General features: G+C 42.2%; 1 protein-coding gene across 7 annotated transcripts in view; it reads left to right on the top strand.

Annotated features, from left to right (window-relative positions):
- PKNOX2 (PBX/knotted 1 homeobox 2) overlaps positions 1-15,285 on the top strand; it is a 689,215-nt gene that overhangs the window by 593,583 nt on the left and 80,347 nt on the right. The gene's annotated exons all lie outside the window — the stretch shown is intronic.

Here is a 15,285-nt window from a genome sequence, read left to right as displayed (position 1 = left end):
CCACATGCGCCTCTTTGACAGGTCAGCTGCAGAGCTCGGGGCTTCACCCCGCCAGGGGAGGATGAGCAGGTGCTCACGGCTTCAGTGCCATGGGGGGGTGAGCTTCAGCCCTGTGGAGGGCCGCTGAGACTCAGGGCTTCACCCCGCAGCAGCGAGGTGAGCTGGTGCTCATGGCAGGGGGGTGCCAAGGCTCAGGGCTTCACCCCGCAGTGGGGCGAGCCGGCGCGCCCGGCTTCAGCCCTGCGGGAGTGGGGGAGGTGCTGAGGCGAGGGGCTTCAGCCCTGCCAGGGGGTGATCTGGCACTCACCGCTTCAGCCCCGTGGCGAGGGGTGCCAAGGCTGCTTCACCCTGCAGCAGGATGAGCCCGAACTCACAACTTCAGACCCGCGGGGGTGCTGATGCTTGGGGTTTCAACCCTGTGGAGGTGGGGCACCGCTGCTCGGGGCTTCAGCTCTCCAAGAGGAGGCGAGCTGGTGCTTTGGGCTTCAGCCCAGCAGGTGGCGCCCAGGCTTTGACTTCAGCTGCACATGCTCATTATAACAGGTAACTGCGGCATTGCAGAGCTGTGCAGACCTTGTGTGCTGTGATCTCCCTGCATGCTGCTCACTACAGACTGTGTATACTGTTCAGAAGTTGCGTTTGAATAGTTTTAGATTGAAGTGTTAACCCTATGTTAATTTTGTGGGTGACAATGACATCTTCAAACTGTAAAAAACACAAGTATGAAGAGAGAAACTGAAGCTTTCAGCCAGAATGGGAGGAAGATTTTCATTCACTAGTAAAGGTGGCAAACCCCTGTGCCTTACCTGAAATGCATCACTCACTCACTACAAAGCAAGCAACTTCAAATGTCACTATAAAACGAATCACAATAACTTTTCATCTAATGCCCTCCTGGCTCAGAATTAAGGAAAAACAAGGTAGCCACGTTAAAATTATGCCTCAACAGACACTACTTTTGGCGTTCAGTGAGGAAGCTGACACAACAACTGAAGCTAGTTTTGTTATGGCATGGGCTATCACTCATGCTAAATATCCATATCGCGATGGAAAATTTGTTAAGAAGAACATTGCAGAAGTGGTTGCAATTTTAGATCCAAGTACCACAAAACTTCAACCACTAATATAGCAAATTCCAATTTCATGCCGCACTATGAGGCGGATCTCCCAGATCAGTGCCAATGTCGCAAGCAAGATGCAAAATTATATAAAGAATTCTCTAGTATTCAGCCTAGCTCTCGATGAATCCACAGAAGTTCAAGATAAACCACAACTAGCCATATTTGTTCGCTATGTTTCTGCAGATGTAATTGTGAAAGAAGAAATGTTGGACTTAGTGGCACTAAAAGAAACAACGCGCAGTGTTGACATAAAGAATAAACTTGACAAAGTATTGACAAATGTTGATATACCACTGGATAAACGTATCAGTGTTTCAATGGATGGAGCACCTGCAATGGTGGGGGGGAAAGTAGGCCTTATCATACTCTTGAAAAGTGATCCCAAATTACCAGAGTTTCTCCCTGTTCATTGCATCATCCATCATGAGCATCTCACAGGCAGATAGTTCAAGTATGAAAATGTTATGAAAATAGTCCTAGAAATTGTCAATTTCATCTGCTTGAATGGGCAAACTCATCGACAGTTCAAAAATTTCATTGAAGAGCTGGATCTTGAAGACAAACCTAATGACATCGCTTTCTACTGTATTGTGACGTGGTTATCAACCAACGTCTTAAATAGGTTTGTGGAACTGTTGGAGCCTATCAGTGCTTTCCTTGAAAAAAAGGAAAAGTCTTATCCACCACTGAAAGATGAGCAATGGATGCACTGATATTATGCAGCATCTGCAAACTCTCAATTTGGCACTCCAAGGGAAGGATAAGATTATTTCTGACCTTACTCAGACAGTCTTCAGCTTCCAGAACAAGTTAAAACTTCTGGAAATAGACATAGTGTCAAGAGACTTGAACCACTTTCCCCGTCTCAAGAGCAGGGTAAACACATTCCTTGAAATCAAAGTAGAAAATCACAAACTTGAGGAATACAGAGCTAAATTACAAGGACTGCCTGATGACTTTCAGGCCAGGTTTGAAGACTTGCAGAAGCTGAGATCCTGCTTTACCTTTCTTGTAAACCCATCCATTGTTGATCAGGCTCTAAAGATGATGCATATATCAGTCTACAACCGAGTTCTGGAAGCAAGAGCCAGGAAAAAAGTAGCCTCAACTCAAGAAGACTAGTGTGAAACTCATTTCAATTTTTGGCACAACATACTGCTGTGAATCTCTGTACTCCGTGATAGAGTTTGTAAAATTGAAACATCGTTCAGTCCTTACAAATCAACCTACTCCTTGACAAGATATGAACCAGATATCCAAAGACTTACGACCAGGATGGAGACTTACAAGACCTGTAGCTCTAGCAATAATTAACCGTGATACAGTAAGTAGGATGTTAATATTTTTTAAAATGTATGTGTAAAGGTTGTGTGTGTCTTGCAGCTCTGGAACTTCTGAAGATTATTGGATCTGAGATTATTGGATCTCAGAGGGTCAGTAAATTTGGCCACCCCGGTATATATTATCTTTTTTTAAGATTTTTGCTATAACATTCCTATAACTATATTTTAATATTTAATAAAAGTGCAAACAAGTTTATAAAAACCCAAACAAGCAATTGACAGTTTATTAATATTACGTTTACACTAATGTTGAGGTGAACCCTTACATTTTTTCCTTTGAATAAAAAAACCTGTGATTGATAAAAGAATTATTTTCATTTGCAATTGCATTATTTGTTGAGGCAAAAATATATGTACATATATTTATAACTGAGGCCTTTTTGAGCTTTGCAAGAAAAATTGATTATTAATAATATTATTATGGTTATGCCCCAACCATAATATTAACATATTGTGGTAACACTTATATCTTAAAATGTATCACGTTAAGTGTTGTTGCTACAAAGTAAAAACAAAAGAAGTATTTACATGACGGACGCAACATACAATGACACAGCACAACATCTGTGACATACCGGACAAATTTACAATGAAAGACGAATAGCAATAGAATTGTATTTATAACTATATAAAATAAGGCTTTAAGAACGTAAAGTTATTAAAGCAATGCATTTTAGAAAACAGACAGGTGAGCAAAAGAGTTAAACCTTTAAATAAGCAAGTTATTCCCTTTTTATTTAAAACTTTTAATAAGAATTGATAAAAATCCACATTATTTGCCCACTTGGTTTTATTAATTTAGTTAACATAAAGCCATTTCCATTACTTTATATTCCTTGTATTTTAAAAATGCTGCTATGTGGAAATAAGAAAAACTCACATTTCATATAGTAATTAATGACTAGGATTAGATGGCGAGCTAACATTTCTGTTGCTTGGCAACTATATCTTCTAGAAAGTTAGGAATATTTCCAGCTGTTGCATTCCTGACCGGGTTAAAATTATTAATTTACTGGGCTTATTTAAAATAACATTTTTACCTTAGGTTTTTTTCTCTTTTTTTCCCCAGTCCCTTCATCTTTTTCCTGTTGTGCAGGTTTCTGTAATAAGGACAACTTTTAAAACAGAGAGCAGAAGTGAGGAGAGGGGAGGGGAGGAGCGGGAGAGGGGAGAAGAGCAATCTAGGAAGGGAGGGAGACCTGAGCCAAATGATTGATTAACTCTGTGAAGTACCAGCAGCAACAGCGAGTTTTGCAAACGGAGAGGATATAAAGGAGAATTTAACTGATATATAAAACTATTTGAGAAGAAGGTTACATTATTAGCAAGGAGCAAGGAGCGGGGCTCCACAGGTTAAAGCAGAGGCTTGGGAACCCGTACCCCTAGTTTTTATTCTGGCCCTGAGAAGAGAGCGGGGGTTATTATTTACCTAATTTTGGAAAACCTGAATTTGTTCCCCTAGTATCCTGTTGCTTTTGTCTGCATGCCAAATGGATTGCAGGATTGTCTTTCCCTGCTGCAGTTAACCATTTCTTGGCAACTCCATGCATTAATGCATCAATTCTAGGTGTTAACCTGCTCACTCTTGCTTTTTCACTTTGAAATTCTTTTTTAATCCACTCCCCAGCAATCAAGTCGCAGCTCCCGTCTCCTAATGCGCTCTGTGAACAGGGCCGGATTTCCAGTTAGGCACAGTAAGCACGTGCCCGGGGGTGCTGGCATTCTAGGGGTACCGTACCTCTCTAAAACTTTGTGCAGCACGGTCAGCTGTAGACAGGGGAGCGCTGAAGTTGCTGTGCCTCAGGGCACATAAGGTGCAAATACAGCCCTGTCTGTGAACGGTTCCATTTTCTACTTCATCTGATTTACCAATCCAATGAAAGTATTGTTTGCTACTTCTCCCTCCTGTGGACTTACTCTTCCCATTCGAGGAGGCACCAGTCTACGTCTCAGTTTAGGTTTTACCAGAATGTAGCTCTTATCATACAGTGGTGGTTGCAATGTGGTGACCCAGACACAGGGACGGCTTGGTGGCTCTTGGTCTGGGTCATTCCCAATGTCCCCATTCCAACACCCATTCCACTCCTCTCATGTTCCATCTTTTAATTTTGATGGGCCACCTTTTTCTATCTCTGTCCCCATTCTTCAGGCGCTATAGAAGTCCCCGAAGCCTGTTGTTGCCCAACAAGATTTATAACAGGGGCCGGCACTTCTTTTTTTTGCAGATTTTCTACAGCTATTTCCAATTTTCTATTCTGTTCTTGTGCTTGCTGTAATGTATCATGCCTCTGGACTGCTTGCTGCCCTGCCAGGAGAGCTGGAGCCTTCCATGGCTTGGTGGCTTCTCTTAACTCTTCTATTGTTTTTGTTATTTGCCCAGCCAGTTTTGTGGTGTGTTGTCTTAACCATCTAACAGGCATGGCCATAGTTGGCAATATTGTACATTTATTATTCTTATTATTTTTCAAGGCTACACTCTCTGCCCTTGCCTAATAGATTCCAGTCCATGTTTCCCCACACTCTTTTTTAAACTCGTATGGACCACTTTTTTCATTACCCAGTGCATCCAAACCTTGTCAAAGTTTGTAGAGATTTGTGGAGGAGAAGGGGTGCCCCAGCTCATAGTTTTCTGCCATCTGAGGTCGTAACCCCTAGAGCGGGCAGTGGGGTCACCAGTGTTGTTAAGTGCTATGGAATGTCATTGCTGTGGCAACGCTATCAAGGCTGCTATATTGTTACAGCTGCTCAGTGGATCCATTCTTGGCGCTCTGGTGTTAGCTGCACGAGCAGAGCGCGCAGCCTGGTGCTTCAGCAGACCTCAGTGTTACTTGTAAAGAAAGACCACAGACTCAGCTTGGTGGCGAAGGCGCTCAACCAGGCTTATTATTGACAAAGAACAATACTACAGTGCTGGCTCTGTGGTTACAGGTACACGTATGTATGTCCACGACAATTGTACCAGCTCAGACAGCACACCAGGAGAGTGCCCCCTGGACTAGACAAAGATGTCCCTCCTATGACTTCTCCTTGTACACACTGATACACATAAGTTACATATTACACTCCAGACGTTGTTAGTTACCAAACCTACACCTTGTATCTGCTAGTTCGAACAAAACATCCTTATCCATTATCCTGTCATCCCATCCTTATCTTATGAGGGGTCAGTGTGTTCTTTTACCATTTCTTAAGAATGCTTTTAGGTAGTTACTTGAGAACTACGGGTGTTCTTGCACCAAACTGTCTGATCAAGAATGTGCTTACTTGGTTAGCCAAAACCTAGTGCGTTGTTGTTTTGCCAAGACCGGGCCGACTCTGGTTCACAGCCTTTGGTTCACACTGTTAGTTATGCCTAGGGCTCCATCAAGACCTACAGTGTGAAGTGTCTGAAGATTAATAGTCACCAATTTAACTCTTGCATTGCACATTTTCTTCCCTTGCAGTACTGCTCAAACTTATTTCAGATTCTGAGTCCAACGGCATTGTAGTTTTCTAGCTGTCGATGTGTTCAGATACATAGTAATAGCTACATGGGCAACTCTTCATATGGCCCCTTCTAATAGTTGCTAATGGTGCCACTACTTCATCAGCAATGTCTAAATTTCCTTTAGTGTGGCTACCTTCTGCTTATTCCAACTCCAATAGTCTTTGCCTTCACATTGACTGAAAATGTCATCTGGCCGGGGATGCACAGTGGAAACAGTCTTTTCTATTTGACTCATGGAATGCCTGCAAATAGAATCATGGAATTATCGGACTGGAAGGGACCTCGGGAGTTCATCTAGTCCAGTCCCCTGCACCATGGGAGGACTAAGTATTATCTAGACCATCCCTGATAGGTGTTAGTCTAACTTGCTCTGAAAAATCTCCAATGATGGAGATTCCACAACCTCCCTAGGCAGTTTATTCCAGTGTTTAACCACCCTGACAGGAAGTTTTTCCTAATGTCCGACCTAAACCTCCCTTGCTGCAAGTGAAGCCCATTGCTTTTTGTCCTGTCCTCACAGATTAAGAAGAACAAAATTCTTCTCCCTCCTCCTTGTAACAACCTTTTATGTACTTAACTGTTATCATGTCCCCTCTCAGTCTTCTCTTCTCCAGACTAAACAAACCCAATTTTTATATTCTTCCCTCACAGGTCATGTTTTCTAGACCTTTAATCATTTTTTGTTGCTCTTCTGTGGACTTTCTCCAATTTCTCCACATCTTTCCTGAAATGTGGCGCCCAGAACTGGACACAATACTCCAGTTGAGGCCTAATCAGCGCAGAGTAGAGCAGAAGAATTACTTCTTCGGTCTTCTTTACAACACTCCTGCTAATACATCCCAGAATGATGTTTGCTTTTTTTGCAACAGCGTTACACTGGTGACTCATATTTAGCTTGTGATCCATTATGATCCTTAGATTCCTTTCCGTGGTATTCCTTCCTAGGCAGTCATTTCCCATTTTGTATGTGTGCAACTGATTGTTCCTTCCAATGTGGAGTACTTTGCAGTTGTCCTTATTGAATTTCATCCTATTTACTTCAGACCATTTCTCCACTTTGTCCAGATCATTTACCCTCCAAAGAACTTGCAACCCCTCCCAGCTTGGTATTGTCTGCAAACTTTGTAAGTGTACTCTCTATGCCATTATCTAAATCATTGATGAAGATATTGAACAGAATCGGACCCAGAACTGATCCCTGCGTGATCCCACTCATTATGCACTTCCAGCATGACTATAAACCACGATAACTAGTCTCTGGGAATGGGTTTCCAGCCAGTTTTGCACCCACCTTATTGTAGCTCCATCTAGGTTGCATTTCACTAGTTTGGTCATGCGAGACATTATCAAAAGCTTTACTAAAGTCAAGATATACAACTTCTACCACTTCCCCCCCCCCCCCATCCACAAGGCTGGTTAACCTGTCAAAGAAAGCTATCAGGTTGGTTTGAGATGATTCATTTTTGACAAATCCATGCCAACTGGTAATTATCACCTTATTATCTTCTAGATATTTGCAAATTGATTGCTTAATTATTTGCTCCATTATCTTTTCAGGTACAGAAGTTAAGCTGACTGGTCTGTAATTCCCCAGGTTATTCATATTTCCCTTTTTATAGATGGGCACTATATTTGCCCTTTTCCAGTCTTCTGGAATCTCTCCCATCTTCCATGACTTTTCAGAAATAATCACTAATGGCTCAGATCTCTCCTCAGTCAGCTCATTGAGTATTCTAGGATGTATTCCTTCAGCCCTGGTGACTTCAAGACATCTAACTTTTCTAAATAATTTTTAACTTGTTTCCCTATTTTAGCCTCTGATCCTACCTCATTTTCACTGGCATTCACTATGTTAGACGTCTGATCACCACCAACCTTCTTCTTGAAAACTGAAAAAAAGAAGTCATTAAGCACCTCTGCCATTTCCACATATTCTACTATTGTCCACCCCCCGGCATTGAGTAACGGGCCTACCCTGTCCTTGGTCTTCCTCTTGCTTCCAAAGTATTTGTAGAATGTTGTTGTTTTTTTTACCCTTTATGTATCTAGCTAGTTTGATCTCGTTTTGTGCCTTGGCCTTTCTAATTTTGTCCCTACATACTTGTGTTATTTTTTTATATTCATCCTTTGTAATTTGACCGAGTTTCCACTTTTTGTAGTACTCTTTTGATTTTTATATCATCAAAGATCTCCTAGTTAAGAAAGGGTAGTCTCCTGCCATACTCCCTATCTTTCCTACACAGTGGGATAGTTTGCTTTTGTGCCCTTAATAATATCTCTTTGAAAAACTGCCAACTGTCTTCAATTGTTTTTCCCCTTAGACTTGCTTCCCATGGTATCTTACCTACCAACTCCCTGAGTTTGCTAAAATCTGCCTTCTTGAAATCCATTGTCTTTATTTTGCTGTTCTCCCTTCTACCATTCCTTAGAATCATGAACTCTGTCATTTCATGATCACTTTCACCCAAGTTGCCTTTCACTTTCAAATTCTCAACCAGTTCCTCCCTATTCTTCAAAATCAAATCTAAAGCAGCTTCTCTCCTAGTAGCTTTCTCTACCTTCTGAAATTAAAAATGGTCTCCAGTACAGTCCAAGATCTTGTTGGATAATCTGTGCCCTGCTGTGCTATTTTCCCAACACATGTCTGGGGAGTTGAAGTCCCCCCTCACCACCAAGACCTGGGCTTTGGATGAGTTTGTGAGTGGTTTAAAAGAAGTCTCAACCACCTCTTCTTCCTGGTTAAGTGCTCCGTAGTAGCTTTCAGGTGGGCCTCCTCCAATTTTTTAGCTACTTAACTAGTATCATTTCTTGAAGAGCTGCATCTGGTATAAAAGAGTCACCCTGGAGCTGGGAATTAACAGCTGATACCTTTTAAGGAAACCTCAATTTTGTCTTCCACATTTGTAACTCTGCATATAATCTCGTCCATAGATTTATCCAGCATGTCATTCTTCCCCTGGTAAACCATTTATAAACTACTTTTCACACCAAATTCTCTGATACCTTGCCACCATATTGCCACTCCCACTCCCAGCATTGACAGTTCCAGATTCTGCACAGCATGTTCTACTTCACTTGAGTCATCTTCTGGCCAGGTTGGCCTGGGGAAAGCTGTATCAAAACTCCATGCACACAAATAACGATGCAGGGTTCCCCTCCCTGTCACCTCCTAGCTTGCTCTTTCTTCTGGTATTTCGAAAGGGCCAATCGCCATTCATACTAGTTGTGCAAACGTTGGTGTAACTGTCATTACAACCCATGACCCATACTGGGAAACAGCTGGTAAAAGGCGTTAGCATCACCATCCAAAAACACTGCGAGCTATTCTGCTGCTTTCCCATCAGACCACTCGTTCACAGAGAGAAGCGGCTCCGTCTGTCAAGTACTCATGGATTCCAACTGCATCTGCATGACCGGGCAGTTTCTTTTCAGGCTAAAGTTCTCTTGCCATCTTGAAGCTGCTGACCCCAGGTGTGATACTTGCTTATGGAAACAAAAGAACCTATTGGGACACTGCATTACAACGCTAACACCACAGACAAGACTTAAGCTGATCCTGCATCCATCCCCTGAGCCAAGACAAGTTAACACTAAGATAAAAATTTTGCATCACCTACTGGTGGAGGTTTTGTCTGCACTGATCATTGCAGTATCAAATTATTCATGCTATAGGGAAATAAGAGAGTTTGAAAGTGTGGCATAGCACACATGGATGAAATCCTGGCCTTCCTGAAGTCAACAGGAGTTTTGCTATTGACTTCAGTACAGCCAGGATTTCACCCATGTCTCCAGAACAAATATCTGATCAAAGCACTAACAGTGGTTTTGTGCAGTCCATATTAGCAGATGTTTTAACTTGGGCTTTTACCATTGCTATTACAAGCAGTAACTTGTCTCATAGTGTAGGCACCAGTAAGGGCACAGTTCTCAGCTGCTGCATACCATGGCTAATAAAGAAGTCAGAAGAGTTGCTCATAATATACCATGATCAACCATAACATGTTGCAGAATTAGCCAGAAGTTAATAAACCAATATAGGTGGAAATAAATAGCTTAAAGAAAAAAAACGTCTATCCATTTCTTTAAGTAATGGCTAGATTAGAAGGTAATGACGTTTGGGATGTCTTGCCATCTCCTCAGACCTTCTGAAAACCTAGCAGCACGTATATCAAGCCTGGCCAGGTATCAGACATTACTTATCAGGGCTGTAAGTTTGGGCATCTAGAGATTGTATGTAAATGTTATAGTGTCTCAATTTCTATATTAAATAAATATGCATTACAGTATTTGCATCAATCTCCAGTCATAAATCCATCAATCCCCCACCACAACATCAAACCTATTAATTCCCCCCCTCTCTTTTCTCCCTTCCATCACTGCCTCCCCTTTTCCCTTCAAGTTTCCCCATCTCCTCTTTGGCTTTTTTGTTATGCCATCAAATCCCCCCCTCCTCTTTGCTCACTCCTTCTTCCCTGAAATTTCTCTCCTCTCCTTTCTTCCTCTCACTCCCCTTGAGCTTTTCTGTCTTCCTGGGGCATCAGTATATCTTTTCCTCTAAACCCTGGAGGGACCAGGAAGTCATTCTCTCTATCACATGGATACATGCTGGGAAGTGGGAGCCAGAATCCTGCTCTCTATCTTGGCTGCTATAGTGTGATCTAGGCTGCAGTCTGCTGCTCCCCCTGCAGACCCGTGCATGCAGAGCTCGCTCTCTGTATTGCTGGGCTGGCTGGATAGCTACTATACAGCTCTGCAGGGGGAGGATAAAGAGGAAGTCCCTGCCATAGAGTAGAATGATATAGTTTTAGGTATGGGCCAGGCCTGAGAGTGTCCTGGTGAAACTGAGATGTACAGAGGTAAGTTTTTATTGCAGAGATTATATCTGATGGGAATAAGTGCTGTTCCCTTTTGTGTTTCTAGGCAGGAATTGGGGTAAAAGAAGAGAGCATCTCCCTTGCTGGCCTTACAGGGTCCACACAAGATCAATTCTCTGTCCTGCAAGCTAAGGAATTTTATGATTATGGGCAATGGTCTGTCAGCATCAAGAGGCCACAGCATGGGGAAATCAATGTGCCCATTTAAAATCCCTGATTTTCAGCGTATCTGGTTGTCCTTCTTGGCATTGTATAATCCTGGCAGCCTCAGAAAGCAAAAGACAAAGCAAGGCCCCCTGTGGGACTCATGTTCAAAGTACAGTGAGAAAGCAGCCCCTCAGCAGAGTGCTCACATGGAAACCGCGGCTGTCATGGGGGGCGGAGGAGTGAAATTGCAGCAGGCAGGTAATGATAGTGCTGAATACTAGAAGGTCTTTGCTGCCCCGTGATGCAATTAATGTAATAGATTCATACCTGATTCCACACAGATGGATCTGAACAGAATTTGCTTCCTCATGTGGGCCTAGAATCCTCTTCCTCCTACTTCATTGCCTTAATTTTAAGGTGTTTGTGGCTATTACAGAGCAATTTTGATTGAAATGTATTGCTCACAGTATTTGGCTGACAGTCCCTTAAAGGTACTGATCTTTTCGGTGATGAGACATGGGGTGGATATGATGGAATAAGAGGGATTTTCTCTTTTGATAGAGAGAGAAGTAGATTCAATCAACCACTCTGCACCAAGGCCCCTGCTATATGCCTCTGCATTCCCCAGCCACAGTGTGGGTAGCTATACCTAAGAGCAGCTTTCAAAGGAGTTCCATCCTTAGAATTCTTTACATTAAGAATGAGTGTCCTTCTAAAAGATACATTCTAGCTCAACCAGAAGTTAATGATCTCAATGCAGGAATCAGTGGGTGAAATTCTGTGACCTACTAATGCATGAGATCAGACTCAATGGTAAAATGGTGGCCTTAAAATCAGTGACTCTATTAATCTATGCCATGTAAGTAACAAAAACTAAAACTTCATTGAAGCTTTTTTCCCTAGCATGGCTGTCCCTAGGATTTTTGCTGCAGAACCCCTCTGCTCCACATCCTGGTTCTCTCGAGATGCCCTATCCACAGCTGTACCATGTAGCCCTACTGTAGATAGCTCTCTGACTCCAGCAGTTATTTTCGGTTAGGTGTCAGTTATTCCTGTTGAGAGCATGAAGATGGGACCTGAGAGAAGTTCCAGATCTTACACTGTAGTTATAGCTTGCTGAATGCACTTGACAGAATAACTCAGCACAAATTACCTTGCACTTTCATGCAGTGTTCAAGACCCTGATAATAGGATGTATCTACTTAGGAACCCTGCATCTCTACACATAGGCTTAGCCTGTTACCCATTCATTCCATTAATAGACTGTTTCTTCTCTACAATGCTGATCATTGTTACTTGCAGATAGTGCCCTGGGCTGTGCACGGTTTTATCAGCTGTTGTGCTTCGCATTCAAGGCAGTGGCATTTCAGTACTTGGTGAAGTGAGCTCTGTTGTGGGTCCACAGCAAACGTTGACTTGAGTATTGCTCTTGAAGTACAGCATGTATTTCTGAGCTTTAGAATTGACTAGAAGGAAGATGTTACTTATACACTGTAAATACCGTACTCACAATGGTGAGCAGCGACCAGTGGAGTCAATAGGACCAGTGTGAATGAGGGGTTTGCATCTGGATCTGTTTGAGCAAGAAATTGTCAGCCCCACCTTCAGTGTTGCCTACAATGAGAGCACAGGGAACCAGGGATCGGCAAAGAGGCTCTTCAACTGCTCAATAGGCACCATTGTCACCATGCCTCAGTGGGTTACAGCTGAGAATACCAGATTCAGGACAAACAGCTGAGAAATAGGGCAGACTCACCCCAAACAGGTGGTTATTCTACCATTAGATATACCAAGCCATTAATAAAAGTAAACTTTTAACTCACCACAAGAAGTCAAAAATGCACTCTCCTTAGGCATTCCAGCATATATTTCACCAACCAGACACTAGACTTATGATGAGTGGTTACTGAAAACCAATTTCATCAAACAAAGGGTTTTTGTGATCTCAAGAGACCAGTGACATAGCCAAGTTAATATATATCGCAGATCTTACCCAATAATCATGCTGTTGCCAATCCTTTAATAGCTAAAATCTAAAGGTTTATTTTTAAGAGAAAAGAAATAGAGAGTTAAAATGGTTAAGGAAATCATATACATACAGTCATTGCAAAGTACTTGTATCAGGTTTGAAGCAGTGATGGAATAAACTGCTAGTTTGCAAATCTCTCCAGAAATTACCCAATCAGTTTGGTAGTCATCAGTCATTGTTCAGAGCTTCCTTATTAGAAATTCAACCCAGAGAAATGAAGCAGGAAATGAAGACAAAATGGGGATGTTTCTAGGGTCTTTTACACCCTCTCCCAGGTGGATGGAATTTTTCTGTCCCAAACAAAGCTCCCAGTCTCAGTTTGTGGAAAATTACAGGCAGAAGATGGAGTCCAGGGTCACATGAGCAAGTCACATGCCTTTGCATGGCTTGCTAACTCACAGGAGCAAGCCATTGGCCACATGGAGGATAAGGCATCTGCAGGAAGAGCCAACGGGTGGAATGAGTTTCTTTTATGGCCCACTGTGAGAGTTAATTGCCCTTGAGGGGCCATCAACATAAAGCTGTCTGTCCTGAATGTAGTTTTTACATGGTGGGTGTTACCCCAGGATCAAATACATTTGAAATACTGGTACATAGTCAATGTTCATAACTTTAGTTACAAAGATGATACATGAATACAAATAGGATAATCATATTTGATAGATTCTAACTTTTTCATTGATACCTTACATGACATACTTTGTATAAGATTTGTTAAAATAACAGTGCTAGTTACATTGATATACAAGGTCATATTTCAATCATACAGAATCACAGCCATGATGGGGGAAAGGAGCTGTATATTGCCCTTGCAGGTCAGGTGACAGTTTTATTACTGATTTCAGAGTAGCAGCCGTGTTAGTCTGTGTTCGCAAAAAAAAAAAGGAGTACTTGTGGCACCTTAAAGACTAACAAATTTATTTGAGCATAAGCTTTCGATGGAGTGAGCTGTAGCTCATGAAAGCTTATGCTCAAATAAATTTGTTAGTCTCTAAGGTGCCACAAGTACTCCTTTTCTTTTAGCTTTATTACTATGTAACCATATGTACATATTTAGCTCCCAAAGGCCCACTAATGACTGGGGCCCCATTTTGCTGGATGCTACACAAACACAGATAGAAAGACACAGGTGTGACGGGTTGAATCACAGAAACGCCCTTGGGGCTGCCAACTGATGTGCCAAGACTACTTCTGCCCCTTCTTTCTCTGCCAGCTTGGGACTTCAGCACCCTGTCTTGTTGAGCCAGACATACCAGTCTGCTCCAACATAGACCCAGGGTCTGAACCACGTGCCCCAAAGCTGCAGACTTAACTGAAAGCAGCTTAAGAAATGTTCCTGTCTTTGACACTCAGATGCCCAACTCCCAACGGGGTCCAAACCCCAAATAAATCTGTTTTACCCTCTATAAAGCTTATACAGGGTAAACTCATAAATTGTTCGTCCTCTGTAACAATGATAGAGAGATATGCACAGCTGTTCAGCCCCCCTCCCCCCCAGGTATTAATACATACTCTGAATTAATTAATAAATAAAAAGAGATTTTATTAAATACAGAAAGTAGGGTTTAAGTGGTTCCAAGTAATAACAGACAGAACAAAGTGAATTACCAAGAAAAATAAAGTAAAACACACAAGTCCATATCTAATACAGTAAGAACTCTGAATACAGATAAAAACCTCACCCTTAAAGGAATTCCAGTAAGCTTCCTTTTACAGACTAGTCTCCTCCTAGTCTGGGTCCAGCAATCACTCACACCCCCTGTAGTTACTGACCTTTGTTCCAGTTTCTTTCAGGTATCCTTGGGGGTGGAGAGGCTATCTTCTTAGCCAGCAGAAGACAAAATGGAGGGGTCTCCCAGGGGTTTAAATAGACTTTCTCCTGTGGATGGACACTCCCTGCCCCCCGTGTAGAATCCAGCTACAAAATGGACTTTTGGAGTCACATGGGCAAGTCACATGTCCATGTATGACTGAGTTTCTTACCACCCAAGCCAAATTCCTGAAAAAGCTCAGATGTGGACTGGCATCTTCAAGATCCATTGTCCGTTAAGTGCTTCTTGATTGAGCATTTAACTTGCACATTCCTTTCTCAAGAAGCTGACCAAATGCTTACAAAGGCTACTTAAAAAATCAAGCCAGTACACACGCAATATTCATAACTTCAAACACAGGTATACATATTTAGCTCCCAAAGGCCCACTAATGACTGGGGCCCCATTTTGCTGGATGCTACACAAACACAGATAGAAAGACACAGGAATACAGGAACTGCCAGCATGGATCA

This window comes from Lepidochelys olivacea (assembly GCF_965140295.1).
Source record: "Lepidochelys olivacea isolate rLepOli2 genome assembly, chromosome: 22".
Lineage (NCBI taxonomy): Eukaryota > Metazoa > Chordata > Testudines > Cheloniidae > Lepidochelys > Lepidochelys olivacea.
The sequence above is the reverse complement of the archived record's forward strand: the minus strand, read 5'-3'. Positions and strand labels throughout refer to the sequence as shown.